This window comes from Mustelus asterias, chromosome 4, assembly GCF_964213995.1.
Source record: "Mustelus asterias chromosome 4, sMusAst1.hap1.1, whole genome shotgun sequence".
Lineage (NCBI taxonomy): Eukaryota > Metazoa > Chordata > Chondrichthyes > Carcharhiniformes > Triakidae > Mustelus > Mustelus asterias.
The window spans coordinates 76,007,777-76,027,099 of record NC_135804.1 but is presented as its reverse complement, the minus strand read 5'-3'; the positions used below and the strand labels follow the sequence as shown (position 1 = coordinate 76,027,099).

At 42.7% G+C, this 19,323-nt stretch overlaps 1 protein-coding gene across 1 annotated transcript in view; it reads right to left on the bottom strand.

The window, feature by feature from the left end:
• LOC144493129 (gamma-aminobutyric acid receptor subunit gamma-4-like) overlaps nucleotides 1-19,323 on the bottom strand; it is a 465,743-nt gene that overhangs the window by 432,452 nt on the left and 13,968 nt on the right. The gene's annotated exons all lie outside the window — the stretch shown is intronic.

Here is a 19,323-nt window from a genome sequence, read left to right as displayed (position 1 = left end):
CTCTTCTGTTGAAACACCGTCTACCTTCCCATCTGCTACCTCCCTTAAACCCAACCCAATGGCCAATGTTTTATTAATCCACAAGGGAACTAGGAAGGCAGTCTGAGACCAGCACCTCAGAGATCATGCCCCACTAAAGACAAGAAACCCACTTCAGAAAGACAGTCATCTCAGACAATGAAAAGGGACTTATTTGTTTCACATGCAAGATGATAGTTCTTCTCAACAGGAGTTTGATCACAATTCCATCTAAAAAAAATCCAGAAATTTCCAAGGGTAGCACAGTGCTTAGCACTGCTGCCTCACAGTGCCAGAGTCCGGGTTCAATTACGGCCTTGGTTGACCATCTGTGTGGAGTTTGCACATTCTCCCTGTGTCTGCATGGGTTTCCTCCGGGTGCTCCAGTTTCCTCCTACAGTCCAAAGATGTGCGGGTTAGGTTGATTGGTCATGCTAAATTCACCCTTAGTGTCAGGGGGATTAGCAGGGTAAATACGTGGGGTTACTGGGATAGCACCTGGGTGGGATTGTTATTGGTGCAGCTTGATGGGCCAAATGGCCTCCTCTGCACTGGAGGGATTCTATGATCTATTTGTCTCCAATTAACCAAGAGATAATCCTTCAGGCCTACAACAGTTTTCAACCTGCATCTTAAAAAGCCAGTTAAAAAAGTGACTAGTTGCCTATTACTCTGTTAGTAATCTAAGTGCATGTTACATCTCTAGAAAGCATTTATTATTTTGTGTATATGTGTCTGCGTGTTTGGGAAGTGAGTGTTTTTGTTGCAATTACATTTTGGGTTTTGAAGAAATACATATCCTTTCCTTTGATTTAAACTTACAAGAAAGCTTTAAAATCACAGCATTCAAAATGGTTTAAAAATCCTTCTAAAAAGAATTTTGTTGTGGTTAATAGGGAAAACTTGTCCCACCACCTCTTCCCTTCTGAAACACTCATGTACAAGTAAATTACTGAGAGCATTGTTAAATTAATAGAAAAGCTAGTATATGTAACAGTATTGTTGGTGAAGTTGAATGTTTATATGCTTAAGTTTATTGTTTAGCTTTTGGTAACACACCCTTGAAATATACCAAGCTCTCATTTACTAAGGTGAGGGATATAGTATTTTGACAATAGTATTGAGCATTTTGTTCACTAACGTTACCATACATACACACATACCAGCAGAGGGAGTCTGGAAAGACAATAGAGGAATCCATGTTTTAATAGCATGAGCAGCAATTCAGCTTCTTGCTGAATCTTACTATTCCTTCCCAAGAACTCAGTCAAGAAGAATGTTTCCCAGGGATACCCACATACACACTTTCTAGAAAGAACAAAATGAGGAAGGAGACAAAGAAATAAGAGAGAATAAGGCGTGCATTTCTGTAGCACCCTTCACGCCTTTGGAAGACAAAGTGTTTACAGCCAATAAAGTATTTTTGAAGTGCATCCACTGTAATAATGTCAGCCAATTCGCAAAGCAAGATCTCACAAATACCTATAAGATAATGACTGACAGTCTGTTCTTAATGATGCTGGATAAATGTTGACCAAGACATCAGAGAGAACTCTTTTCTTCCAAATTTCCAGATTCTGTCGGAAGTTTTAAACATTGCTCAGGGAAACCCAAGGAATTTCCTTGCTGGCTCTCTCGATCACTCTCGGTAATTTGTTTATCAAAGTCACGGCAGCTGATCGTGAGAACCCTCGAGGTAATTCCTTGCCAAACTCTCCAAACGCCAGAAGATGTGAGCAACAGAACTTAGATGTCCCTGTGAATAAAACGTACCAGAGTTAAAGATGAATATTCAGTATCCCAGAGTCAAAATTAATGTTGCACAACTCCTTAGCTACAGTGTGCAATGCTTGTATTTATTAAGGAACATCTTTATGGTTTCAAACAGAGCTTCCATATAAATGGCTTCGCCTATTCCCTCCTGAGGCACACACAGGATGAGATATCAAGTTTGCCTAATACATTGTCCCCATAGGAAACATCACCATCAGTGCAGAACAATAAGGAAATAATTTGATTCTCCCATTAAGATATGATGCTTAAATTGGCAGCTGATCACAGAAACAATCTTAAATTACTGGGATTATTCATAGAATCAATGAAAAGGAGAATTCAGTCCATCCGAATGTGGCCAGACCACAGACTTATTTCACTGCTTTTGAACTCATGTCCAATCTGTTTTCCCTCTTGCGTCGTTTCTCCATGTGAACCATGCAATTTAATACTAAACTCTTCTTGCTCCCCAAACCCAGAGGGCAGATCCGACATCAGTTCAACAGAAGCACATGAGGAAGTGAGAGCGAACCGGATGAGTGTTGAAAGTGATGCAAGGGACAGTGCTGATCCACTGAGTGTTGAAAGTGGTGTAGGGGACAGTGCTAATCAAGTGAGTGTTGAAAGTGGAGTGAGGGACAGTGCTGATCCAGTGAGTGTGGGACAGTGCTGATCCAGTGGGTGTTGAATGCTGTGCAAGGGACAGTGCTGATCCAGTAAGTGATGAAAGTGCTGATTCAGTAAGTGTTGAAAGTGGTGCAAGGGACAGTGCTGAATCCAGTGAGTGTTGAAAGTGTACAAGGGACAGTACTTGCAGTGGGAGGGGGAAGATCCAATTGTCATAGAATCATAGAATCCCTACAATGTAGAAGGAGGCCATTTGGTCCATCGAGTCTGCACCGACCACAATCCCACCCAGGCCCCATTCCCATAACCTCACATATTTACCCTGCTAAACCCCTGACACTAGGGCCAATCTAGCATGGCCAATCAACCTAACCTGCACATCTTTGTCATGGTACATATAGGTACCAATGACACAGATAGAACTAGGAACAAGGTAATGTTGAGGGATTATGAGCAGCTAGGGCTTAAATTGAAAAGCACTAACCTTAAAGGTAATCTTTGGGTTATTACCTGGGCCAGGAACTTAGAAGAATCTTATAAGTAAGATTAGAGAGATAAATGCATGGCTAAAGTTTGGTGTAGAAGAAATGAGTTTTGATTAAGGGGCATTGGCACCAGGAGCAAATGGGAATGTACCACTGGGACAGACTTCATCTGGACTGTACTGGGGCCAGGATTCAAGTGTTGAAAAGGGCTTTAAAATGTATAGTGGGAGGCTGGGATCATATCAGAGGAGATAAAATAAATCAAAAGGAAAGAGTGATGTGATGGAGCAGGGTAGCAATTTGGCTAATGATAACCAGAGAGGAAAGGACTGAGAATATAATCTTAAGAATGTCCTGGCAGTTCAGGCCAGAGGTGGCAAAAATTGTAAAAGACAGAATGAAAGGCTCTGTATCTGGATGAGTGCAGCGCTGATAACAAAATGGATGAATTGTTAGCACAGATAGAACTAAATATTATGAACAATATATAATTTTAAGTTGAATATACATATATTTGAGCATTCAGATGAAATGGTTTCAGTTTCACTTAAGTTGTTTGTGAACCTTGTTATCTTTTTAAAACTTCATTTGCAGGATGTGAATGTCTCTGGCAAGGCCAACATTTATTGTCCATCCCTAATTACCCTTAACAAGTTGGTGGTGAGCCATCTTCTTGAACCACTGTAGTCCCTGAGGTTAGGTACACCCACAGTGCTGTTAGAGAGAGAATTCCGGGATTTTCAGCCAGTGAATGTTAGGAACGGAGATACATTTCCAGGTCAGGATGGTGAGTGACTTAGATGGCAACCTCACGTGATGGCGTTCCAGATATCTGCTGCCCTTGTCCTTCTAGATGGCAGTAGTTGTGGGTTTGGAAGGTGCTGCCTGAGGAAACTTGGTGAATTCCTGCAGTGCATCTTGTAGATGGTACACACAGCTGCCACTATTCATCAGTGGTGGAGAGATTGCATGTTTGTGAAAGGGGTAGCAATCAAACAGGCTGCTTTATCTTGGGGTCAAGCTTGAGTGTTGTTGGAGTTGCACTCATCCAGGCAAGTGGAGAGTATTCCTTCACACTCCTGACTTAGAACTATAGAATCCGCACTGTGCACCAAGAGGCCATTTGGCCCATTGAGTCTGCACAGATTGTCCGAAAGAGTATCTTACCCAGGCCCACCCCTTAACCTAAGCTCACACATTTACATGGCTAATCCACCTAACCTACATATCTTTGGACAGTGGGGAGAAACTGGAGCACCCGGAGGAAATCCACACAGACATGGGGAGAATGTGCAAACACCACACAGTCACCCAAGGCCGGAATTGAACCTGGGTCCTTGGCATTGTGAAACAGCAGCGTTAACTGCTGTGCCACCGTGATGCCGCTTGTGCTTTATCGATAGTGGACAGGTATTGGGATCAGGAGGTGAGTTATGTGCCATAGGATTCCCAGCCTTTGACCTGCTCTGGTAGTCACAGTTTATATGGCTAGCCCAATTCTGTTTCTTGTCAATGGTAACCCCCAGGATGTTGAGAATGGAGGATTCAGTGATGGTCATGTCATTGGATGTCAAGAGGCAATAGTTACGTCTTCCCTTGTTGGAGCTGGTCATTGCCTGGCACTTGTGTGGTGCGAATGTTACTTGCCATTTGTCAGCCCAAGTCTGGCTATTGTCCCGATCTTGATGCATTTGGACAGTAGTTAGTCTGGAAGTCTGGGATAGACTCCTGACTAAAAGGTCAGGTATTTGGGTTTGTTTGTATGTATGCATTTTAATGAAGTATTAGAACCCCTGAAATTAAAAAGCTGGGTTAAAAGGGGTTAAATCTTTAGTTCCTGTGGAGAGAGAATCACAAATTTGAAAAAACATTACTGTTGCCTGGTGACAATGATCAAATGACACAGATGTGGAGATGCCGGCGTTGGACTGGGGTAAACACAGTAAGAAGTCTTACAACACCAGGTTAAAGTCCAATAGGTTTATTTGGTAGCAAAAGCCACTAGCTTTCGGAACAGGCTGTTCCTTCGTCAGGTGGGTGGGAGTTCTGATCACAAACAGGGCACAAAGACACAAACTCAATTTACATGAATAATGATTGGAATGTGAGTCTTTACAGCTAAAAAGACTGTAAAGACTCACATTCCAATCATTATTCATGTAAATTGAGTTTGTGTCTTTGTGCCCTGTTTGTGATCAGAACTCCCACCCACCTGATGAAGGAACAGCCTGTTCCGAAAGCTAGTGGCTTTTGCTACCAAATAAACCTGTTGGACTTTAACCTGGTGTTGTAAGACTTCTTACAAATGACACAGAGACAGGGAAAAGACAGAAAAAGGAAAAGGTTTGGTATGTACTCGACAGAGAGGACAGCAATTCTAAGCTTTCTGATAAGAAAGACCACAAGGCTACTGGGGACAGTAGTTGACTGAATAGTCAGTTATAGAACTCAGTAAAGCGATCAGTTTAACAAGATGTTACTGGAAGACTGAGTTTAGCAAACTCATTTTGTTTCCTCAGCAGTTGAAGAAACAATTCATTCAGAGTGGGGTTTTTGGGTATCTCAGGGAGAGACATAATTGTGTGAGAAGCACCAAGTGAATGCTCAGGAATCCTCCAAAAGAAAACCGTGTGCAATTGTGCTACTCTGAAACGAGAAGCCTCTGTGTCAAGCTAGTGGCAACTAACAAAGAACAAAGAACAATACAGCACAGGAACAGGCCCTTCGGCCCTCCAAGCCCACGCCGCTCCCTGGTCCAAACTAGACAATTCTTTTGTATCCCTCCATTCCCACTCCGTTCATTCCCACTCACCTTCAACTCTTCACTGGTCAATGCTGTTGATGTGCTGTATATGGATTTTCAAAAGATATTTGATACAATGCCACAGAACAGACTCGTGAACAAAATTCTAGCTCAGGGAATAATCGGAAAAGTAGGCACTTGGCTAAGGAACTGGCTGAGTGACAGGTAATGGAGAGTAGTGACAAATGGTGGTTTTCAGATTGGAGAATGGATCGTAGTGGGGGGTCCCCAGGGGTCAGTGCTGGGACCTTTGCTCTTCCTGATATATATTAATGACCTAGATTGTGGTGCTCAGGGCATGGTTAATATGAAGATTGGAGGACTTGTCAACAGTGATGAGGATGGTCCTGAACTTCAAAAGGACATAAATATGTTGGTGGACTAGGCAGATGGGTGGTGGATGAAGTTCAATGCAGAGAAATGTGAGGTGATTCATCTTGGCAAGACAAATATGCAGGGACAGTACAAAATAAAGGGAGAAACTTTAAAAGGAGCTGCAGAAACAGAGGGACTTTGGTTATATATGTACACAAGTCATTGGAGGTGGATGTGAATGTTGAAAGAGTAGTCAAAGCATCTGGTGCTTTAGGCTTTATTAAAAGGGGCATTGAGTACAAGAGTACAGAGGTCATGCTTAACTTGTATAAGACACTAGTTAAGCCTCATCTGGAGCCTCATCTTAAGGAAGGATGTGAAGACATTGGAGACAGTACAGGTGAGATTCACAAGAATGCTTCCAGGGATAAAGAACTGCAGCTATGAGGATAGATTGGAGAGGTTGGGACTGTTGTCCTTGGGGTAAAGAAGGCCAGAAGGAGACTTGACAGTGATATTCAAGATCCTGAGTGGTATGGAAAAGATAAATAGTGAGAAACTGTTCCCTCTCAAGAGCACATCGAGAACTTTAGGGCACAGATTCAAACTTATTGACAAAAAGAATCAAAGTGATGTGAGGGAAAAAATTTCACCCGGAGGGTGGTTGGAATCTGGAACAAACTCCCTGAGAGGGTGGTGGAGGCAGGTTCAATTGAGTTATTCAAAAGCAAATTGAATTGTTATCTGAAAAGAGAGAATGTGCAAGGTTACGGGAAAGGCAGGGGATTAGATAGAATGCTCTTTCAGAGAGGCAGTGCAGACTCAATGGGCCTAATGGTCTTCTTCTGGTCTGTAAAGATTCTGTGATATGTCTGTAGATATTTTGCTGGGGTAAAGGAATAATGCGAATTTTAAGTGCCCCCTGGTGTTTGTATTGAGGTCTTTCCAACCTTTTTGTTCGACATAATATTGTTCTTTTTTTTTGTTCAATAAATATTTTATTCTTTATGTTGAAAGTTCACCAGCAGATTCCTGTGAATTTGCTCATTAACTTTCCTCCATGTATCACATTTTAAAAAAAGTTAGGATCTACCTAGCCAGGTTTCATTCTGGGATCTGGCTTGCCAATATTAACAATAGCCAGGATTGTAACAAAGTGGGGGTTCGTCTGGGATCAAAAATTCTTGAATTTCAGTTGGATCTCTGATTCCTTAAATAAATGACTCTGTGGAGGCACTGGGCATGGGAATAGATTTTGCTGTGTATCCATTACACTAGTTGGGATTCTGAAATAGCTTTGACTGATGCTAAGACTTCTCTGGGAATAAAAAAACTGTAGAAGTGGTTTATTTGAAATCATTGACTAAGGTTTTATGAAGAGAGTTAGCAGATAAATTATAGGTAGAAAAAATTATGGATTTTGTAAGGATGGTATGATTAAGGAAATTACTTAGGATTTAGAATTCGAAAAAGAGAAACCTGACATTGGTGTATCACAGCTAGATTTCGCTAAAGTTCAGGTGCAAATTAAGCAGTTTGAGATTGAAAGAGATAGAGAAAAGCAACGATTTGAACTTGAAAAAGCAAAAGAAATGAAAGAACTTGAACTCCAGAAACAGAGATTCGCAAGGGAGGAAAGAGCTAAGGAAAGGGAGAGAGCTTCAAAGAGAAAAAGATATCAGACAGCATGAACTGGTTAGAGAAAAGCCCAAGGTTGAGAGCGAAAGAATGGCTAGTAGCTCAGATGAGGAATCAAGTTTTAATATAATGAAGAGTCTTTGCCTAGTGCCTAAATTGAGAGAGGATGGAGTTGAAAAAATCTTTCACCTCATTTGATAAGATAGCTGTGAAGTTGAAGCTATCTTTCAGAGAGGCGATGCAGACTAAGTGGGCAGAATAACCTCTGTCTGCACTGTAGACATTCTATTCTTCCCGTTGGGTGCGTCTCTGCGGCTAAGTTTTTTTTGAAGAGTAGTCAGAGCTGATTTCAATATTTAAATCCCCATTTGCATTTGATTAGTGGGCCCGGGACTGAAGTCTCCGGGCCCGCTAGCGTGTTCCCCCGCCCCACCCCCTGCCAGGAATGGTTAACTCCAGCGGGGTTTATTACTGCTCCCCACTAATGGGGAGCAGGCAGCCCGACCCTGCTGGAGGGAAGAAGCCATTGAGGCCTCCCCAGGAGGTCAGGGTTAAGAGGCAGTGCCCAGTGACAAGCAGCATTAGAAAGGGGACATCAAACTTTAAAGTCCATGATTGAAGTCCATTGTCAGAAATATCCTAATGATTGGAATTCTGTTTTACTGCTTGGCCATTCGAGGTGCCCTTAATCAATAAACATGATTCAGTCCTTTTGAACTAATTTATGGGCATGAAGCGAGGGGATCCTTTAAATGAAGTAATGAAAAATGTATAAATCCAAGTTCAGAGTTTGTGTGTAAAGTTTCCAGGAGAGATTATGCAAAGTGCATGAATCAACGAAAGAGCATTTGAAAATCATTCAGCAAACAATGAAAACTAGAATAGATAAAATGCCAAAGCTCGGGATGTTATCACTAGGGATAAGGTGGTGTTAGTCTCTGGTGAAGGTTAAAGGTGAGGTTCACTGGACTTTATCAAATCAAAAGGAAACTCAACAATGTAAATTATATCGTGAGTACTCCAGACAGGAGGAATAGTCAGTGAATGTATCATGTTAACATGTTCAAGCAATATTATAAGAAGTCTCACAACACCAGGTTAAAGTCCAACAGGTTTATTTAGTAGCAAAAGCTACTAGCTTTCAGAGCGCTGATCCTTCGTCAGGTAAGTGGGAGTTCTGTTCACAAACAGGGCACATAAAGACACAAACTCAATTTACAAAATAATGGTTGGAATGCGAGTCTTTACAGGTAATCAAGTCTTAAAGGTACAGCCAATGTGAGTGGAGAGAGGGTTAAGCACAGGTTGAAGAGATGTGTATCATCTCCAGCCAGGACAGTTAGTGAGATTTTGCAAGCCAGGGAAGTCATGGGGGTTACAGGATGTATTATCTCACGTGAGAATACCATCCACTCTTGTAACTCAGCCAATGTTGCCTACCTGAAACGCTGCAGGAAAGGATGTCCCGAGGCATGGTACATGCAGACACTACGACAACGGATGAATGAACACTGCTCGACAATCACCAGGCAAGAGTGTTCTCTTCCTGTTGGGGAACACTTCAGCGGTCACAGGCATTTGGCCTCTGATCTTCGGGTAAGCGTTCTCCAAGGTGGCCTTCACGATACACAACAACGCAGAATTGCTGAGCAGAAACTGATAGCCAAGTTCCACACACTTGAGGACAACCTCAACCGGGATCTTGGGTTCATGTCACATTATTTGTAACCCCCATGACTTGCCTGGGCTTGCAAAATCTCACTAACTGTCCTGGCTGGAGACAATACACATCTCTTTAACCTGTGCTTAACCCTCTCTCCACTCACATTGTCTGTACCTTTAAGACTTGATTACCTGTAAAGACTCGCATTCCAACCATTATTTTGTAAATTGAGTTTGTGTCTTTATATGCCCTGTTTGTGAACAGAACTCCCACTTACCTGACGAAGGATCAGCGCTCCGAAAGCTAGTGGCTTTTACTACCAAATAAAATTGTTGGACTTTAACCTGGTGTTGTGAAACTTCTTACTGTCCAACGTCAGTATCTCCACATCAAGCAATATTATGACTGGGAAGATCGTCAGAATAGGAGTGTATTTGCAATAATAGGAGTAGGGAGTGAAATAAAAATATCTGAGAAAGAATTGTAAATCAAAGATTGGAAAGTTGATCCTCCAATAATCAGAGGTGTTTAAAAATGTAGATATAATATTAAACGATATTCCAGAAAACTGTCAAGATGATTTACAAAAGCTCTTGCATTGATTTGTGTGAACTGGCCAGGGAAGACATCTTTGTTTATACACAATATTAGTGTAGAAGATGCTTCCCCATAAAGCAACATCTTTACAGACTAAATTCTGAGAAGTTAGCCCAAGTGAGGGAAGAAACCAAGTTGATACGGAAAATGACATTATTGAACTGAGTCTCAGTAGCTGGAGCTATTGTAATGGTACTAAATCTGGGTGGATCACAATGATTATATATAGACTATCGCAAAGTTAATATGGAAACAAAGGTGGATTCATATCTGATTCCGAGATTAGAAGACTATTTTGAGGAGATCGGGCAGGCAATCTTTTTGTTATAAAAATTGATTTATTTGGACATATTGACCAACATGTCCAAAGAAATATCAGCTTTTGTAATCTTGGGTGACCTTATCAACGTAAAGTCAAGCTTTTCAGAATGAAAAATGCACCAGCAACTGACCAGAGTTAGCCAGTAAGGTCATTTGAAGGGTTATGTCACTGTGTTGATGATTTGGATGTGTTCAGTGAAACCTGGGATGCACATTTACAACATTTGAATTAGTTGTTTAATTCGTTACAAAGCGCCAATTTGGGCATAAACTTGGCAAAAAGTGAATCTGTCAAAGCAAAAGTAACTTTTTTGGGCCACACAGTGGGCCAAGGCCAAGTAATGTTGAGAGAAGCAAGAATAAGGGTTATCTTGGATTTTCTAGTGTCTAAGACAAGACAACAGCAGGAAGACAGAGCAGCGGCATTTAAAGGAGAAGGAACGCGGAGTGGAGACAGTTAACAGAGAAGGAACGCAGAACGGACACTTTTTAAACAGCAGGAAGACAGAGCGGTTTTTAAAAATGTTTTGTGTGCATGTGCCTGGAGTCATTCGATAGTTAGAGTGAGGGTTAAAGAGGAGAATGCACTATTCAGCGGGCAGCGTTGTAGCGGGCAGCGGAGTGAGCAGGTAGCAGAGTGAGGGCTGAAGGGCTTTGGCTCAACGGGCTTAGGAGGAAACGGGCGAGGGAGGGTAGATTTCTCAACTTTTAAATCTTAGTTCTTTCCCTGTGGAATCTGAGGAAAAGGGGCATTATGAATGTGAAGCCAGTTTGCTGTTCTCAGTGCCGGATGTGGGAGGTCGTGGAGTCTCCTAGCCTCCCAGAAGTGCATATCTGCGCTGGGTGCGTTGAGCTGCAGCTCCTAAGGAACCGAGTTAGGGAACTGGAGCTGCAGCTCGAGGACACTCGTCTGGTCAGGGAAAACGAGGAGGTGATAGATAGGAGTTATAGGCAGGTGGTCACACCGGGGCCACAAGAAGCAGGCAAGTGGGTCACAGTCAGGAAAGGGAAAAGTCAGGTGGTAGAGAGTACCCCAGTGGTTGTGCCCCTTAAAAATAAGTACTCTTGTTTGAGTACTGTTGGGGTGGACAGCCCACCTGGTGGAAGCAGCAGTGGTCGTGCCTTCGGCACAGAAGGGTAAGGAAAGGAGGAGGAAGGCAGTGGTGATGGGGACTCTACAGTGAGGGGGTCAGACAGATGTTTTTGTGGAGGAAGTCAAGAAACGTGGATGGTGGTTTGCCTCCCTGGTGCCGGAATCAGGGATGTTTCTGACCGTATCCAAGAAATCCTGAAGTAGGAGGGAGAGGAGCCAGAGGTCGTGGTGCATATTGGTACCACTGACATAGACAGGAAAGGGGAAGGGGTTATGAAAAGAGAGTATAGGAAGTTAGGTAGGGAGTTAAGAAGAAGGAACGCAAAGGTAGTAATCTCGGGATTGCTGCCTGTGCCACAAGACAGTGAGGAAAGGGACAAAATAAGGTGGAGGATAAATGCATGGCTGAGGGATTGGAGCAGGGGTCAGGGATTCAGGTTCCTGGATCATTGGGACCTCTTTAGGGGCAGGTGCGACCTGTACAAAAAGGACGGGTTTCACTTAAATCCCAGGGGGACCAATATCCTGGCGGGAAGGTTTGCTAAGGCTACGGAGGAGTGTTTAAACTGGAATGGTTGGGGGGTGGGAATCAAAATGAAGTGACTGGGAGAGAGGAGGTTAGCTTAAAAATAAAAGGGGCTTGTAGACGGTGTCAGAGGGAGGATAGGCAGGTGACGGAGAAGGGGAGCGCTCAGACCGAAGGGTTGAGATGTGTGTATTTTAACGCAAGGAGGGTAGTGAACAAAATGGATGAGCTTAGAGCGTGGATCACTACTTGGAAGTGTGATGTGGTGGCCATTACAGAGACTTGGTTATCTCAGGGACAGGGCGGGATACTTCAAGTGCCGGGTTTCAGATGTTTCAGGAGGGACAGGGAAGGAGGCAAAAGGGGTGGGGGAGTGGCACTGTTGATCAGGGATAGTGTCACGGCTGTAGAAAAGATGGATGCCACAGAGGGATTATCTACGGAATCTCTGTGGGTGGAGGTTCGCAACAGGAAGGGGTCAATAACTTTACTGGGTGTTTTCTATAGGCCGCCCAATAGTAGCAGGGATGTGGAGGAGCAGATTGGGAAGCAGATCCTGGAGAGATCCGATAATAACAGAGTGGTCGTGATGGGAGATTTTAATTTTGCAAATATCGATTGGAGTATCTCTAGGGTAAGGGGTTTAGGTGGGGAGGAGTTTGTTAGGAGTGTTCAGGAGGGCTTCCTGACGCAGTATGTGGATAAGCCTACAAGAGGAAAGGCTGTACTTAATTTGGTATTAGGGAATGAACCTGGGCAGGTGTCAGATCTCTCAGTGGGAGAGCATTTTGGGGATAGTGATCATAACTCTATCTCCTTTACATTAGCATTGGAGAGAGATAGGATCAGTCAAGCTAGGAAAGTGTTTATTTGGAGTAAGGGCAATTATGAGGCTATTTGGCAGGAAATTAGAGGCATAAATTGGAAGGAGGTTTTCTCAGGGAAAAGTACAGAAGAAATGTGGCAAATTTTCAAGGAAAATTTGTCTGGAGCTCTGCACAGCAACGTTCGAGTGAGACAGGGGAGTTATGGTAGGTTCCAGGAACCATGGTGCACGAAAGCTGTAACGAATTTAGTCAAGAATAAAAGAAAAGCCTACAAAAGGTTCAGGGAGCTAGGTAATGTTAGAAATCTAGAAGAGAATACGACTAGTAGGAAGGAACTTAAGAGGGAAATTAGAAGAGCAAGAAGGGGTCATGAGAAGGCCTTGGCAGACAGGATAAAGGAAAACCCCAAGGCATTCTACAAGTATGTTAAGAGCAAGAAGATAAGATCTGAAGGAGTAGGACCTATCAAATGTGACGGTGGGAAAGTCTGTATAGAACCGGTAGAAATAGCAGAGGTACTCAATGAATACTTTGCTTCAGTATTCACAGTGGAAAAGGATCTTGGTAGTTGCAGTACAGACTTGCAGTGGACTGAGAAGATTGAGCATGTGGACATTAGGGGAGAGGATGTGTTGGAGCTTTTGAAAAGCATCAAGTTAGATAAATTGCCGGGACCGGATGGGATATACCCCAGGTTTCTGTGGGAGGTGAGGGAAGAGATTGCTGAGCCTCTGGCGATGATCTTTGCGTCATCAATGGAGACGGGAGAGGTTCTGGAGGATTGGAGGATTGTGGATGTGGTTCCGTTATTCAAGAAAGGGAGAAGAGATAGCCTGGGAAATTATAGACCAGTGAGTCTAACCTCAGTGGTTGGTTAGTTGATGCAGAAGATCCTGAGAGGCAAGATTTATGAACATCTGTAGAGGAATAGTTTGATCAGAAATAGCCAGCATGGCTTTGTTCAAGGCAGATCATGCCTTACGAGCCTAATTGAATTTTTTGAAGATGTAACGAGACACATAGACGAGGGAAGAGCGGTAGATATAGTTTATATGGATTTCAGCAAGGCGTTTGAAAAGGTGCCCCATGCAAGGCTTATTGAGAAAGTGAAGGGGCATGGGATACAAGGGGACATTGCTTTGTGGATTCAGAACTGGCTTGCCCACAGAAGGCAAAGAGTGGTTGTAGATGGGTCTTTTTCAGCATGGAGGTCGGTCACCAGTGGAGTGCCCCAGAGATCTGTTCTGGGACCCTTGCTCTTTGTGATTTTTATAAATGACCTGGATGAGGAAGTGGAAGGATGGGTTGGCAAGTTTGCTGATGACACAAAGGTTGGTGGTGTTGTGGATAGTGTAGAGGGATGTCAGCAATTGCAACGAGACATAGATAAGATGCAAGACTTGGTGGAGAAGTGGCAGATGGACTTCAACCCAGATAAGTGTGTGGTGGTTCATTTTGGCAGGTCGAATCGGACAAAAGAATATAATATTAAGGGTAAGACGCTTGGCAGTGTGGAAGATCAGAAGGATCTTGGGGTCCGGGTTCATAGGACACTCAAAGCAGCGTCGCAGGTAGAGGCTGTAATTAAGAGGGCGTATGGAATACAGGCCTTCATCAATAGAGGAATTGAGTTTAGAAATCGGGAGATAATATATCGGACCCTGGTCAGTTCTGGTCGCCTCATTACAGAAAGGATGTGGAAGCCGTAGAAAGGGTGCAGAGGAGATTTTCAAGGATGTTGCCTGGATTAGATGGCATGCCTTATGAGGATAGGTTGAGAGAGCTAGGTCTTTTCTCCTTGGAGAGGTGAAGGATGAGAGGTGACCTGATAGAGGTGTATAAGATGTTGAGAGGTATTGATAGAGTGGATTCTTAGAGGCTTTTACCCAGGGCTGGAATGGTCAACACAAGAGGTCACAGGTTTAGGGTGCTGGGGAGTAGGTACAGTGGAGATGTTAAGGGTAAGTTTTTCACTCAGAGGGTGGTGGGTGTGTGGAATCGGCTGCCAGTAGTGGTGGTGGAGCCGGATTCGATAGGGTCTTTTAAGAGACTTTTGGATAAGTTCATGGAAGTTAGTAAGATAGAGGGTTATAGGTAAGCCTAGTAGGTAGGGACATGTTCGGCGCAACTTGTGGACCGAAGGGCCTGTTTGTGCTGTAGCTTTTCTATGTTCTATGTTCTAAGAAGTTTTGTGGTTATATTGGCACTAATGGATTCTATCAGAAGTTTGTTCTGAATTTCAGCGCCGAAGTGGCTCTCCAGATAAGCTTGTTAAAAAAGGTAAGAAAACTGAATGGGTACAGGATGTCAAAATGCCTTTGATAGCTTGAAGGCTGTCCTGACTACTGCACTGGTTTCAGAAGCACCAGATTATGTAAAGCCCTTTCAATTGGCTGTTGATGCCAGTGATGTACGTGTTGGTGCAATCTTATTACAGGAGAATGAGATAGGGATTGAGCAGCCAATTAGATACTTTTCTTGGAAGTTGAATTCTTGTCAACCAAAGTATTCAACCGTGGAAAAATAAATTTTGAATTTGGTGTTGACTCAAGAACAGTTTGAAATCTACATATCTAACAATTCTGTAGAGACTGTTATTTACACAGACTATTATCCTTTGGACCTTTTGCAAAATTTCAACCAAGAATCTGAGACTATTTCATTGGCGTTTATGCTACAACCATATAATTTGAAATCTATTCATGTAGCGGGTAGATATCATAGCAACTGCTTTATCAAGAGTTTAAATGTGGAGGAATATGGCTGTCATGATCAGAATTGACTTGTGTGAAATATTAAGTCAAGTGAAGAAGGGAAAGGGTTCATGTTTTTTGTACTCATGTATTTTGTACCTAAAGGGAAAGGGTTAATGTATTTTGTACCTCAAAGGTTGAACTTTATCCTTAGAATGTATCGCAAGCATGACCCTTCATTATGGCTAATCCCCTTGTTTATACTGCTTGTGGCATGAATATAAGTTATTTATTCATGGTTTCATTCTTTAACTTCATTCTTACAAAGACAGACAGCTAAATATAAATGTAATGTTTGTAAAGTCTTACTTTTTCTATGAGCTTGTGCGTGGTTTGAGGAAGGAAGGCGGAGCATGATAACGGCCGTTTAAAGGACTCCCGCTGGGCCAGCTACAATTGTGCCGGTAACTTCAAAGGAAGGGCCGTGGAAGAGCAGGAAACCTCAGACTGTATCGTGACTACAGCTGCCAGAGAACCGCTGCTTCGTGATCAAGGACTGTTGTATGGATTTTGATTCATGACCTGACCAGTGTTTGTGTCATGACTGGTGCTGGGAGCCATAATGTATATATATCCCCACTTTTCTGTGTTCAGGGAGAACTTTGGCTTCCGCTTTCAAGGTTTCAAGTTCTCCCGCAAAGCTTGTGAGAATAAAGCCTACTCTATTTTGACTCATACCAGCCTCAGAGGTATTTTTTACCTACTACATCAAGTATCCGAGCATATTGTAAATACACTGTTACCACTGGAGTAAGGTATGTATAAGTAAGATAGAGACAGTGATGAGGGGATTGACGAAACAAAAATGAAAACACCTCTTAAAGATATCTTTTCATTTTTCTTTAAAGCCAAGATTTGCGACTCGGCCAATGTTGTCTACCTGATACGTTGCAGGAAAGAATGTCCTGAGGTATGGTACATTGGGGAGACCATGCAGACGCTACAACAACAGATAAATGAACACTGCTCGACAATCACCAGACAGGAATGTTCCCTTCCCGTCGGGGAACACTTCAGCAGTCACGGGCATTCAGCCTCTGATCTTCGGGTAAGCGTTCTCCAAGGCGGCCTTCACGACACACGACAACGCAGAATTGCTGAGCAGAAACCGATAGCCAAGTTCCGCACACATGAGGACGGCCTCAAACGGGATCTTGGGTTCATGTCACACTATCTGTAAACCCCATGACTTGCCTGGGCTTGTAAAATCTCACTAACTGCCCTGGCTGGAGACAATACACATCTCTTTAACCTGTGCTTAACCCTCTCTCTACTCACATTGTCTGTACCTTTAAGACTTGATTACCTGTAAAGACTCGCATTCCAACCATTATCTTGTAAATTGAGTTTGTGTCTATATATGCCCTGTTTGTGAACACAACTCCTCACTCACCTGAAGAAGGAGCGACACTCCGAAAGCTTGTGCTCCCAAATAAATCTGTTGGACTTTAACCTGGTTTTGTGAGACTTCTTACTGTGCCTACCCCAGTCCAACGCTGACATCTCCACACCTTAGCTCAAAAGAGCAAGACGTAGAGTGAAACTGGGCAGCGATAAGAAATATGAAATGTAAAAGTCATTTGTGGAGGTCGGTTGTAGACCCGTAACAGTCATTACACTGTAGGATAGAGTGTAGGGAATGTAATATATGGGGTGTGTAAGAAAGGTACCACAACAATCATGGGTGACTTTAGCCTACATTGGGAAAATCAGATTGGTAAAAATAGTCTGAACAATGAGTTCATAGAATGTATTCAGGACAATTTAAGAGCAATATGATCTGGAGCCAACCAAGGAGCAGGTTATTCTGGACATGGTATTGAGCGATGAGAGGATAAATCAGTAACCTCATGGTAAAGGAGCCTTTAGGTGACAGCAATCACGTGACAGATTTTCATGTTCAGTTTGAAAGTGTGGGTTTAAGACCAATGTTTTAAAGCTGAATATGAAAGGAGACTTTGCTGAAGTGAACTGGGAATCTAGGTTAAAAGGTAGATTTAACTAGGCTAAATCTTGGCTTTAAAGTCTGCCACGTAGAGATTCAGTGGCAGACTTTAAAGCCAAAGATTTAGCCAGTGTAAAAGAAAGACTCTTTGAGAAATGTGCATCATCTGTGGTTGAATAATGAAGGTATGGAAAGTACCAAGCTGAAAGAAACACAAATCTGCAAAGAAAGTGGTAGGTCAGAGTGACTGAAACATAACTATTAGACCTAAAGGCTGACAAATCCCCAGGACCAAATGGCATGCATCCTAGGGTCTTAAAATAAGTGCTGCAGAGATAGTGGTGGCATTGGTTCTAATCTTTCAAAAGTGCTTAGAATCTGGAAATGTCCCAATGGATTGGAAAATAGTGAATGTAACACCTTTATTCAAGAAAGGAGGGAGACAAAAAGCTGGAAACAACAGGCCAGTTAGCCTAACGTATGAAAATTGCAGGAAAATTATTAAGGAGGATGTAGCAGAAGATGTAGGATCAGCCAGAGTCAACATGTCATTGTGAAATGGAAATCATTTTTAACTAATCCATTGGACTTGTAGAAATATCAAGCAAGGTGGATAGAGGTGGACCTGTGGTTGTGGTGTACTTGGATTTCCAAAAAGCATTTGATCAGGAACCACATCAAAGGTGCCACACAAAAGAGGTGTGGAGGGTAAGGTATTCGCAAGGGTAGAGGATTGGTTAACAAGAAGCAGGGATTAGGAATAAATGGGTCATTTTTGGGTTGGCAAGCTGTAACTAGTGGAGAGCCACAGGGATCAGTACTTGCGCCTCAATTATTTACAATCTGTACGAATGATTTGAATGAAGAGGTTGAATGAATGGTACCTAACTTTGGCAATAATGGCAAGATGGGTAGGAAAGTAGATGGTCAAAATGAGGAAGACTCTACAAAGAAATATAGACAGTTTAAGAGAGTGGTGAAATATCTGGCAATGTAGGAAAAGATGAACTTGTTCACTTTGGCAGAAAGAATAGAAAACTGGAAAGAGATGACAGAACTCTGAGGTACAGAGGGATTTGGGTATCCTGATACTAAAATCACAAAACGCTAGTCCGCAGGTACAGCAAGCGATTAGGAAAGCAAATAGAATGTTGGTGTTTATTGCAAGGGAAGTGGAATATAAAAGTTTTACTGTAGCTGTATAGGGCCTTGGTGAGACTACAGCTGGAATACTGTGTACAGTTTTGGTCTCCTTATTTGAGAAAAAAATATATAATAGCATTAGAAACAACTCCAGAAGGTTAACACAACTCATTCCTGGGTTGAAGGGCTTATTTTGTGAGGAAAGATTGAACAGGCTGAGCCATTGAAGTTTACAAGAATGAGAGTTGATCTTATTGAGACATATACAATCCCGAGAGACTTGATAGGGTGGATACCTGGAGGATGTTTCCTCTTGTGGGAGAGACTGGAAATAGGGAACGCCATTTAAGAAGAAGATGGAGATGAGGAGAAATGTTTTCTCTCAGATGGTCTGTGGAGTTCTCTTCCCCAGAGAGCAGTGGAGGTTAGTTCAGTGAGTTTTTTCACAGCAGTTATATAGATTTTTAATAGACCAGTGAGTCAGGAGTTATGAAGGGCAGACAGGAAAGTGGAGTTCAGACCACACCCAAGTGATTTTATTGGATGGCAGAGCAGGCTCAAAGGGCCAAGTGATGTGATCCTACATCCTAAATTCCTGGTACCCTTTAATATTCCATCCAGTCTAATACCAATCTCTCCCTCACTCACCACACCATCTAATATCCCATTCCATCTCCTCACTGCACACATCACCCATTATTCTTCTTTTTCATGAGAATATCTAATCGTTTGAGAAATAATTCATAGATTTGCCTTAAACTGCTGTTTGTCAAAAATAATGCTACATCTTTGTCAC